Below are 12,914 nucleotides of genomic sequence, written 5' to 3'. Positions count from 1 at the left end.
AATAGGTCGGTAAAATATTTATACATATCTACATCTAAGGAGACCAGCAGTATGACTCAGGAATACTGTGGTACCAAACATAAACAAATGTGCAGTTCTCCATATACTACTATAAAATATATAGAAACATATATAGAAAATTAGGTAGTTAGTAGTTAACAAAAATGAACACTTCTACTTACCTATATGTAATACTCTAACTTAGAATGCAGTAAAACACAGACCTTGGAATGGACCAAAATGTTGATTAAAAGCCACATGGCTGCCCCTTTACCTTTGGTAATGATAGCCATTTGTCAATCACATACTGAGTTCTCATCTGCATGTACCATTGTACCATTGTGCCACAATATATAACTAAGGGCCTGACTTAGATTTCTTCAGACCAGTTACTCTGTCACAACGGTAGTGCATATTCTGCCCACCAAAATATAATTCCCATAGGAAATAACGGGATTTATATTTTGGCGGAAAAGGATAGCCGTCACTATTGTGATGGAGGAACCTATCCACCAAGTTCTAAATCAGGCCCTAAGTTTTACACTATTCACGCATACTACCAAAAAATACCATTTACAACTCATAAGTTGTATTCCTGTCACAATAACTCAACATCTGTTTGCATACTTTCATGCTACATCTGTTTCAATTAACACACTTCACTGTACTCCATTTACACCATTCCACTCTACACCACTCTACTCTACACTAATATTCTATAGATCACTTCATTCTATGACATTTCAGCCTATGCCACTCCCCTGTATGCCCTCTCTCACTGTAAGCTACTCCACTGTACTCTATTCTACTGTATGCAACTCCTCTCCATAACACTACGCTCTATGCTATTGTACTGTTGCCACTCCACTGTACGCCACTTCACAGTGTAGCACTACACTTTGTCCTATTCCACTGTAAAGCACTCCACTCTGTGCTACTCCACCACTATGCCACTGCACTATATGCCACTGCACTCTATGACAATTCAGTGTACAATATTACACTGTAGGGCACCACATTCTCTTTCCCTCTACGCCACTACATTCTATTCCACTCTATGCTATTCCACTCTATGACACTGACCTGTACCCAACTGTGCTCCCGGCTACTCAACTATGTCACTGCACTCTGTAACCACACTGTATGCCACTAAACCCAGCATTATTCCACTCTACAACACTCCACTCTACATCACTTCTCTCTAGCCCACTACAATCTATGCCATTACGCCGTACACCACTACAATCTACAACACTTCTCTCTAGGCCAGTCCACAATCTATGACAGTACACTTTATGACACTCCTCAACTCTACTGTACCACACTGTACTTAATAACTCTCCAATTGACAACAGTAAACTGTACAATCTCGCAAAAAATAATAAAAAATGAAAAATAAAAAATAAATTCAATGAAACAAACTAAGATTAGGAATAAGTTATAGTTAAATAATTGTTATTCATTCTTTCTATACAAACATAGCTTAAATTAGACAAACATTAAAAATTCTAAAGTTACAGTTAAAATACGAATATATAGAATTTAAACACCACCTTTTCATCCAGTGTTGTCACACTACATTACTTATAACTCACACCTGCTCCATGAATTGTGTTATCCCAAATGATGTCATTTGAGATTTCTGAAGTGTTGTTAGAGTTGGTAGTCAAAATGGTACTACCTGCTTCATTAATTGTATTTAAAAAACAACTTAATAGAGCCACGCAGTGGGTATCGAGCATTAAGGATAAAAAGGTAATGTCAAAACATGAATATGCATGGATGGCCTTTAACATTTACACAGTCCAAAACAGACAGTCCTAATTGGGGCCCTGCTATTTAATATTCCTAAGAAGAAAATATATGATTTACTGATCTGGAGGAATTTTGACACATGATTTTGCTCCATGTGGAATTAGGGAAGCAAGGAGAGCTTGTGTGACAGATCCACGCATGGCAGAACCACACATGGCTTAACAACGTGGTTTGGAACCATGATCACGTCTTAACCATGCAATCCTCCAACACGCTTGCCTTTAAAACCTAATTTCATTGTAAAAGCATGCTTAGTAAAGGTATAATTGGTAACGCTATGCATGATTGTGTAATACAATCCTCCCCTCGCCTCTGCCCTAAACCCCAAAACCTATCCTGTCCTAAAAACTACCCCACCCTGCCCTAAAAACTACCCCAACCCCCTGCCGCCACCCTAAATCCTAAAATCTACTGTGATGTGTCCTAAAACCTACCCCACCCTGCTCTAAAAACTACCCCGACCCCTACTATAAACTCTAAAAGCTACCATGCCCTGTCCCTACACCTACTCTGCTCTGCCCTAAAAACTACCTGAAGCCCCACCCTGAAACCTAAAACCTACCCACCCTGTCCTACAAACTACTCGGCCCCACCCTAAACATGAAAAGCTACCCTACCCTGTCCTAAAACCTACCCCGCCCTGTACTAAAACCTTCCTCGTCCCCCACCCTGCCCTAAACCCTAAAACAAACACTGTCCTAAAAATGATCGCACCCTTTCGGGGGTGATACCCAACCTCCCCACCCCCACTCTAAACCCTAACATTTGCCCCACTCTGTCCTAAAAATTACTCTGACCCCTGCCTCACCCTAAACCGTAAAACCTACCCTGGCCTAAAAACTACCCCACCCTGTCTTAAAAATGACCCGCATCCTCTCCCCGCCCTGAACCCTAAAACCTACCCTGTCCTGTCCTAAAAATACCCTGACCCCCAGCCTGCCCTAAACCCTAATACCTACACTGTCCTAAAAACTCCCACACAGTGTCCTAAAAACTAACAGGATCCTCCCAATCCTGTCCTAAAACCTATCCCACATTGTACTTAAAACTACCTTGACCCCCTGCCCCACCCTGCCCTAAACCCTAAAACCTACCTGCCTTGTCCCAAAAACTATGCTGATCCCCTCCCCTCCCTAAACACTAAAACCTACCCCACCCTGTCCTTAAAACAATCCCACATGTCCTAAAAACTACTCTGATCCACAGCCACTGCTCTAAACCCTAAAACCTACCTCACCCTGTCCCATAAACTACCGGACCACCTGACCCTGCCCTGAACCCTAAAACCTACCCCTCCCCATCCTAAAAACGCCCCCAACCTCCTAACCCCAGCCCTGACCTCTCAAACCTACCCTACCCTGTCCTTAAAAAAAAACTCCACCCACCCCAGCCCCACTTACCCAGCCTCCACTTTCGTCCTCAGGCAGTTCGTCCTGTGTGCCTGAACCATGCAAATTCATGGTTCCTTAACTTTGCTTTTGTGTGGTTCAGGGCAAGCATGTAACACTTTGGTGCTTATGGCCTGCGTGACTCAGGACGTATTGTAAAGGCTGTTTCCCACAAGGAGATGTTTGCATATTATGTAATCAATCTGTTAAGTCTATTATTCATATTGTATGCATTTGCCCTACACTGTTAACTAAGTGGTCATAATGCTGAGAAAGCTATTGAATGAAAATGTTATCCGTTCATATAGGCAGACTATTATCACGTTTGGACCCAAAAAACTTTAACTTATTCATTTTCTCTACTAAATACTTGAACATTGTAGAAAGTACATAAGCAGCTTGTACAACACATTGAAATCCTTTCTGAGCAATGTCATCAGACTCTTGAAAAACTGTCTTTATGCTTTACAGTATCTTAAAATCTGAAATGTTTCTCTGGACTCTTGTTATAGACAGCCTATTTTTTTCTTCTCCCTTTGCCACTATCGTGTACTTAGGTTACTTGGATTCAGATATATTACGTACTAGGTACCTGATGGTCGAAGGAAGGAAATGAGCAACCTTTGGAAAACAGTAAATAGGCTCCACACAATATTTCTTTTGGTAATGTATTTTCCAAGAACTGAGTTGAGTTTATTTAGTACAATACTTTATCCAGACAGAAGGGTTCATTACGAGTCTGGTGGTCGGACAAGCTGACCACCAGATTCGTGATGAGGAGACCACAGTGGACTTGGTGGTCTCCTCACCAGCCCCATTACCAAAGTTTCCACTGGGCTGACCAGCAGAAACCAAAAATGGAGCCGAGGCCAATGCCATCACACAGGGGGCCCCCAGCACTATAGGAATGCAGACTGTCTGCTTTGCTTTCTGACAGTGCTGGGCACGGGGGGCCTGGCACTTCCCATGCCATGGGCATGGGCAGTGCAGGGGCTCCCCTGTAGCCCCCAGCTCTAGCTTACCACCAGCCTTTCCATGGCAGTCAGACCGCAATAGAACAGCTGATGATAAGTAGAGTTTAAACAGCCAGTTGGAACTGAACCTACTCCTGCCCTGGCTGAGTACAACTCAGACCATCGTCGGACCTTCAGAAACCATGTTCCCGGCAGAAACCAGGCAGTCCAACCGCCAGGGTCCTAATGTGGTGGGATGACTGCCATAGTTGCAGCAGTCTGACTGTCACCGCGAGGCTCATAATTAGCCTAGCGTCTTGAAAAAGTATGAAGCAAACATCAAAGAGGATCCCTGCAGCAAGGTGCCTCACTATACAAGAGTAAGTACAAACATTTTTAAAGTTGGGGAACAGCATATATCATTCTAAGAACCCATCTAAAGTACTTCTCAAACTGGGCAGACCAATTAGATTTTGTATTCAATTTTGTAAAGTGAACCACATATCTAAATGTACCTCCTCATAAGGGGTTGTTTGTTGATTTTGGATGCAAGGGACATTTTTACACTAAGAAAATAGCACTAAGGAAATAACACTAGATGCAGAAGGGCACTTCTTGCATCATTCTGTGAAATCTTGTAGAATCTTTAGGTAATTGTGTGTGGTTATGCTACATGGACATACAGGAATTGCCCCCCACACCTAGTTAGATGCTGGGTAGGCTGATGGGGATGGCGAGATAGCCAGTCCAGTCTAGAGAGATAGGAGGCTTGCATTGGATTATTGGTAACATTGAGAGGGCAAGGTTCAGGATGTGTGTGTTGGTTGGGTGACATGCTGTACCATATTCAGAGCTTTGAGGACATTGTTTCTTTATCATTCCTGAGCTATTTGCAAGGCTGAAGACACCATTGTGGTAGTAAGGTGTGTTAGATGAATGAGATAGTGAGGAGGTCTGGGAGTTTTTCTATTAAGTCCTTGTTCAGTCTAGGAGTCCTGCAGTTGAGGTGGAATGGGTGGACTGAGTTGAGGTGAGTGAGAAGTGTATGTTTATGCGTAAATAATTCATAACGCATTTCTATTTCCCCTGTTGGGATATCTTGGTGATAAAATAGGTGGTACATCTAATCCCCAGTGCTCCAATTTCTACAAGAGGGTCAGAGGAAAAGGCCACAACTTTCTTCTGACCCTCAAGTAGTCTTATTTTTTTTTTATACAATCTGGCAACCCATTCAATTTATGTGCAGCTACAACTGAAAAAGGCCTGTCTCCTGTTATCTTCCTAAATATTGGAATTAAAAAACACAATTTAAAAGATAATTTTAGAGCGCAAGAAAGGCAGTTCAGCTTGAAAGTTGAAAGAGGTGACTGGCTTGCCTGATACACTACCTTATGAGGTAGGCAGAACAATTTTAACCATTTTCTCTATCTTGTTAGTAGCCAATAAAGCTTGGCTAAAATTGGGCTGATGTGAAAAAAGTTATGCTCCTGTGGCTACTACTGCTACAAAATTCTGGAACAGTTTTGGTTTCCTTATTAAATAGTCCGCAAGACCCAAGTAAATTAAGTTGTAATAATCCAGTCATCATGATATGACTTCATTTAAGAATGTAATCTTTTGTGAAGGAGTAAATACGTGCAACACATGTTTACATGAAAGGTTTATAAAGGACAATTTTTGATAAACAGTCATATCTGCTAATTTCAGTAAAGTGTAGAGTCAATTTACATTCCTAGGTGTTTTATCAGTGGTGTGAAGGAAGGAAGCAACCCTAGGCTAACTGCCTAGAACCTAGATTGAAGTAGGGTCACTGGTTTCTCAAATCCTATAATCTCACTACTTTACCCATTCTGCTTTAAATGGTTTGCCCTCTTCATTTTCCGAACTTCCTCGAGACATTTGTACAGGTTTGCTATTGTATTTAAATCATTATCCTTCAAGATGGCTATAGTCAATGTGTAATTTACATATAGATAGAATTTCGATGCAAATGAGTCAATTTGCTGCCCTGTTGGAGTTAAGTACAGGTTAAACAACAACAGTAACAGACTGTAGCTCTGCAGCACTCCACATGTGCTATGCCTTAATGAAAACTCACATGTTGTTAGTTTAACTCAGAATGATAAGTGTGATAGAAAACTTGAAACCATTTTAACAACATATTCAGAATACAAAGAGTCCCAAGACTGATAAATCGGATCTCATGACCTAGGGTATCAAACACCTTTGTTAAATCCAACAATATTAAAGCTGTTGATGTGTCCTGATCTGTCACCAATCCTCAAGGAGCCAATAGAGGCCATGGAGACCAAAACTCCCCAAGGCCAGCTCCTGCTATATCCTGGGGTACCCAAACCAGGGACATAGCTGTTTGCTGTGACTTGGCTGGAACTTTAACAGTTCCTGCCAAGTCCCAGCAATCACTCTGGTTCCAGCAAACAAGAGCTGTCAAACATCTCTGGCTTGCTGGAAGCAGAGGTTTCCTCTGTTTCCCACCCATGGGCCTTGAAACAGGCTTGTTTAGCAGCTTCCTGTCTGCAACAGCAGTGCTGGCTTTTGCAGACAGCAGGAGCCGGCTGGAACCACAAGAGCCGTGAGGCTACCCCAGTGGTCCCCAATGCACACTGAGTGCCCTGCAGTTCACCCAAGACTGATGGATGGGCCCGGGGGAAGGGTTCCCCGGAGCCAGAATCAGCCAGAAGCTTCAGAAATTCACTGAAAAACCACAGGTTACAGGGATGCTATAGTTAGATTTTGAGCTTAATCATACAAAACTATTGAAATTCAGCAGTTATATTTAGAGTTCTTTCAAATAAATATAACTCGTGCCCTAAGGTAACTATAACTCACTCCTTCACCATACACAGTTTTCTTATCAATAATTTTATTGCAAATGTTGCATTGACAATATCAAAGATAATTAGCTGTGAATGGTGAAGGTGCACGCTTCTTAAGTATTGCAAGGGATTCTACATAAAACAACTGGTAAGAACCACACAAGTCACCCCATGCTAGATTCCCTGAGGAGTTTAGTTTTTGTAGAGGTTTGCTAGGGTTCCCAGGTAGCCTGCTGAGCTATGGGACAAAATCCACAGCTAGGCTCTTTGCAATAAACAGGACAGTTTTGAGTGGAAACATTTGAAAATCTGAGAAATCCATGTTATGTTTTGGGCCATTTCATGTCATGTACAGTAGACTTACCCATACCAGTAAAGCACCATTATTCTTAAAAGACTTAAAGGAATGCTGAATGGAAGGAAGTTTGTGGCTCCCTGCACATTCCAGAACTTTCCATCACAGAAATCTGAGGTACATGTGTTTTGTAGTCAAAGTTTGAAGTTTGCAAGTGTTTCTGGGTAAACAACCTGATGAAAGTTGCATGTCACCCCATCCTATATTCTCCTAAGTGTCTAGTTTTCAAAAATGTACAATGTTTGATAGGTTTCCCTGGGTGCTGGTTGAGGTATGACACAAAATACAGAGCCAGTCAAAATACAGGTCAGTTTTGAGTGGAAACGTGTGATGTAACCATGTTACATTTTGGGCCTTTCCAGTTGCTGTCATTGCAGACACCCTTGTACCATGGTGCAAGGGTGCCTGCATTGGCGCTAGACAGAAATATGTGTGGCAGCACAATGGGGAAAGGATAGAAATGCACTGTATCTTGTTGATACAGTGCATTTCTGCCCTTTCCATGTGGCGCAGGGCAGCACAGCAAGGTCACTTGCTGCACTGCCCTGCAATAACCGAGCTTGTAAATATGCTTAGTGTCTTTAGGAAAACCTTGAAAGATCTACCCAAACGACCCCTAGATAAATTGAGAAATGTGTCTATTTTTCATCAAATGTATAACTTTCCAGGATCCACCATAGTTTTCACACCCATTTTAACCACATACTGCAAGGAGGTTAATAGCATAAAAATAGGAAAGACTGTCTTTCTCCCAGTAGAACTCTCTGAATTAAGTCTGCCTGCTCCTGAAAGCTGAGTAGATGGTTATTTTAGCACTGCAAACCTTTCATTGATGTCACTTGAAGGAAACAGACACTTATTTCAGCAGCACCTTTTCCCCATTTTCCCAAAAGCAAAATTTTGCCATATTTTGTCTAATTTCTCAGTTCCCTCCTGGGGAATCCACGAACCCTGGTACCTTTAGAATCCCACGGATGTTGGGAAGAAAGGACACAAATTTGGCATGGATAGTTTATGCGGACAAAAAGCTATGGAGGCCTAAGTGAGAACAACCCCAAAAGGCCAAAATAAATTTGCAAGGGGAAGGGGGAAAGCATAGTAGCCAAAAGGTTGAGACATTACTCAATAATTTTCTTTGTAAATTGCAAAAAGTCGTAAGCATCCATGAAAGCGTAAGTTTACCTTTTCGACTCAGGCCCCCAGGATCTCACTCCATGGTTAGCATAAATACCTCCAGGGAACCTACCACTACAAATGCTCTTCCAAGTATTATTTCCTGGCCCTTGTTTTATCTTGTTAAACACTTTCCCAAGGACCAGGCCTGGTGGTCTGGTCTGTGGTTTGTAACTTCTCCAATGCTCAAAAGACAAATGATACAGTTGCACCATGTGGGAACAAGGCAGGACTGGAACTTATCACTTGATGAGGCAACCATATTATTTAGCAACATCAATAAAAGCCAAGCCCTGCACACTTACAAGTGATTGGCTTTTAAGCTGCTTGGAAGGAAGGTTGCTACCTATCTGCTCCATAGATTTCCAGCAACTCCTCTGCCCAGTCTGATCTTCGTCATTACTTCAAGATACAGAAAGAATATAAAAGGTTATCAATTTTTTTCTTCAACACGATGTTAACTCGCAAGCAAAACAAAGACTAATGGAAATAAGATCAACCACAGTAACCATTTCATATTTGTACATGCCATAAATTGTTGTACATTTTGTAACTTGTACACTATCGGAAAGCTGAATTAAAATTGTTCTTTAAACTCCCTGAATATCTCTAGAAATGTTGTATATTTCACACTCCTTAACAACTTTCAATCTTGTAAACTGCAAGTTTTAAAGATTTTTGGTCAGTCTTGTGTTGACTCCACTCCTCAGATAGTTGAGTTCTATAAATAAATAAATCGAAGCAAATAAAAATACTATGTACCAAATGTCAAAATCAGAAGGACTGATTGCCTATGGAAGGCAAAGACACACCAGATCAGTGTTCATCAAGCAATGCAATGCAATAGGAAGCATAACACAACGTAAAAGTGAAACAAACATTACTCTTATTCAAATTCTAGGTAAGGACCATGGTTGTGGACAATGTTCAGCTTATACATCAGTGATACATCCAATTGATTGGACAAAAGTAAAAGGGCAAGATTGTACAGATTTTGTGCAAAACATGTACACAGACAGACACAAACACAGGTACACACACACACAGACACAAACCTACTTCATGTAAAAAAAGATATATAATTAATATAATTACTATATTCATGAATTAAGATACATTTTATTAATACACCTATTGTACATTTGAAAATACATTAAAATGTAATTGAATAATTGTTAGACCTGTCAGCCTTAGGGTAGTCGCCCCTAGTAGAGTGGTATGCTATATACCCAGGTCCTGTAAATAAAATCCTACCAGTGGGCCTGCAGCACTTATTGTGCCACCCATTTAAGTAGTACTCTAAAACATGTACCAGGCCTGCAATTGCAGCCTGAATGTAGTGTAACGCTGGTATGTTGGATTGGTATTCAAACCTCCTTGCAAAGCCTTACACTTCCCTTTTATTACATATAGGCCACCTCTAGGGTAGGCCTCGGTAGTCCATAGGGCAGGGTGACATGTAACTAAAAGGTAGGGCATGTACTTTTAAGTTTTATAAGTCCTGGTAGGTGTAGTGTCTTCTTCAGCCAGGGTCCCTGCCAATGACTGCCCACACACAGAGTTAAATACTACAGGCCGTTATTCTTCTGTGTGAAATTGCAAACTCAATATTCTAAATCATGCTTTGACTGCATTCCACTCTAACAACTACGTCACAGTTCTACGGAGTCCGTTCAGAGACAAAAGAGTTCCATAATAACACTTGCAAGACACTAAAGCTACCCCTCTTTTAAATAAAAAGTCAAATTGTTTACAAAATCTGTATATATATATATATATATATATATATATATATATATATATATGTTCATATATATATATACAGTACATATATACATCTCTTCAATCAATGTTCTTGGTGCTTTGATCGGTCAACCTGATCTGGTTACTAGAGACTGTCAACATAAGTGTCAGAGATTTTTAAAGGTGGTGAAGAGGTAACAGCATTCACTGAGTTCTCAGGTTCAGTCCTTGCTTCACCATCTCAATTGGGAGACTGATGAATCAAAAGCCTAAAATGTGAAGAGTCTCTGGGAACAGACTTCACAGAGTGCTGGGTAGTGAACATGTGTCCCTTGGTAGACCCCACGTGGAAAGGTTCAGCATCATATGGAACATCAAGTTTCCTTCTTCGTATCTGCTGGGCGATCACTAAATCTCCTCTCTTAAAAGTGATATTCTTTGAACAGGGTTTGATTTCCTTCCTGTTAACAAAGTCCCTTGAATGAATCATGTTTTCACTTCTTTACCTTTTGTTGGTCCATTGAGGTAACTTGGTTGTCATTGCTTTCCCGAACATTAACATTTGCAGGACTTTCATCTGTGTTTGAGTGAGGGGTTGACCGGTAAGCTCGTAAGGTACAATTTATTACATTTTTCAAACTAAGCTTCTCAAGAGTTGCATGTTATACTGCTTTCTTTAGCATACTCATAAAATGTTTTATGAGTCCTTTGGCCTGCAGCACAAAGGTGTTCTCTTTTCATACTTTGCATTAAGCTGCTCCAGGTATTCTTTGAATTCTCATCTGTTAAAAGACGGGCCATTATCGGACTTCATAATGACAGGAATGCCCCATATCTTAAATATGCCATTTAGTCTCTCAGTGATTAGTTTGTGAGTTGAGGAAAAGAGATCTTTGACTAATGGAAAATGTGAGTATTGTCCACAATCACCATCAGGTGATGTCCATTATCGATTGGACTGAAAAAGTTGATGGCTATACTCTCCAATGCGTGCTTAGGGAGTTCGGACACATTCAGACTATGTTGTATAATATTTGTAGAAAAGCAGTTGAATAGATGGCAGGTCTTAAGTTCTTTTCAATCCTGTTGTCTGAATATAGAAACCAAACTTGGTCTGAGGAGCGCTTTTTGTGGCAATATCATGGCAGCGATGCCATGATGTCCTTCAAGAGCCACTTTAATTATTTTCTTTCACAGACTCTCCCGATGCAGGATTCTCAGTCCTCGCGCTACAACACCCACTGAGTAATGGACAATTCACCTTTGACATTTCTGGATTTTTGACTTTCACCATCATTGGTAAGAGATTGAGTGTGTAGGTTCCTGACTGATGTGTAATTATGTCTTTCATTCACAGCATGCCACTATCACGGATTGTGGCAGTGGGAATCTGAGCTAACGAGATAGCAGCTGATGTTATTTGATTTTACAACTAAACTAGTATAGGCTTCAGCCATCTTGAATGGAGTACCTTGACCTAGTATAGGTACTTTGGAAAAGAAGTCGGCAAGGTTTTGATCCTTCCCTGGATGATGCACAATGGTATAATTGTACTCTTGGAATGTAGTCCCCATCATTCAATGCAAGGAGGCATCTTGGCTTTTGGATTGCCAACAATAGTCAGTAATCTTGATGTCAGTTACCAGCATAATGCTTTCTTTATAGGAATACATAGATATATTCACAAGCACTTATCATGGCTAAACTTTCTTTTCTCAGGTTGTGAGTATGGACAAACTTGTACTAGTATATGCCACAAAATGCCTTCCTTACTTCCTTCCTTCCTTCCTTCCTTCCTTCAGTGTTTGGGTTTCTACTGTGCTGTGAAAGGATAGCCCCTAACATGACTTTGCTAGCATCAACAACCTCTGTATGAGCTTCGGATTGAAGTATGGCATTTCAACAGCATTTTCAATGGGTTGGATAAGTCTCTTGAAACGTCTCTCACATTCTTGTGCCCACTGAAACAAAACATTTTTCTTTGTCAACCCATGTAATGGAGCACTTACATTGGCAACATTTTGTATGTATCTTGTTCAGAAACTGGCCATGCCAAGAAACTAACGTACCATAGAGACATATTGTGGGGAATCAGCATTTGACAGTGCTTGTACTTTCGCAGAATTGGGTGTCATACACCCATGTGGAAAGATATGGCCAAATAATTTTAGGTCTCTCTTGTGGAATTCACAATTGCCTGCATTCAAAGTCATTCCTGCGTCATTAAGGAACAGCATATGTGTGAGGGATTTATCCTGCTGCTTCCCTGTAGCTCCAAAGACTAATATGTCCTTACTATAGTTAAACGCATTCACAACAGTATGATATATCAAATGACGCCTTGAAAAGGTTTAGCAGCTGATGACAAACCAAAATTAAGTGTCTGATTTAGAGTTTGTGGAAGGGGTTACTCCGTCATAAACCTTATGTTTGCCCCATCTGTTGTATTATGATTGCATTATAGCTTAAAGGGATCATAATACAGCAGACGAGATATTGTCACATGTGTAATGGAGTAACCCATAAGTCTTTTGTACCAAAATAAAGCTACATGTTTAGAAAACGTTGTAACGTACCTCCAATTGTCTTCAAGTTCCAAGTGAAGATAACCTTTATTTAAATCAAGGCAAGAGAACACCTTGGCACCATT

The sequence above is a fragment of the Pleurodeles waltl genome, chromosome 5, assembly GCF_031143425.1.
Source record: "Pleurodeles waltl isolate 20211129_DDA chromosome 5, aPleWal1.hap1.20221129, whole genome shotgun sequence".
Taxonomy (NCBI): Eukaryota; Metazoa; Chordata; class Amphibia; order Caudata; family Salamandridae; genus Pleurodeles; species Pleurodeles waltl.
This window is presented reverse-complemented; position numbering follows the sequence as displayed.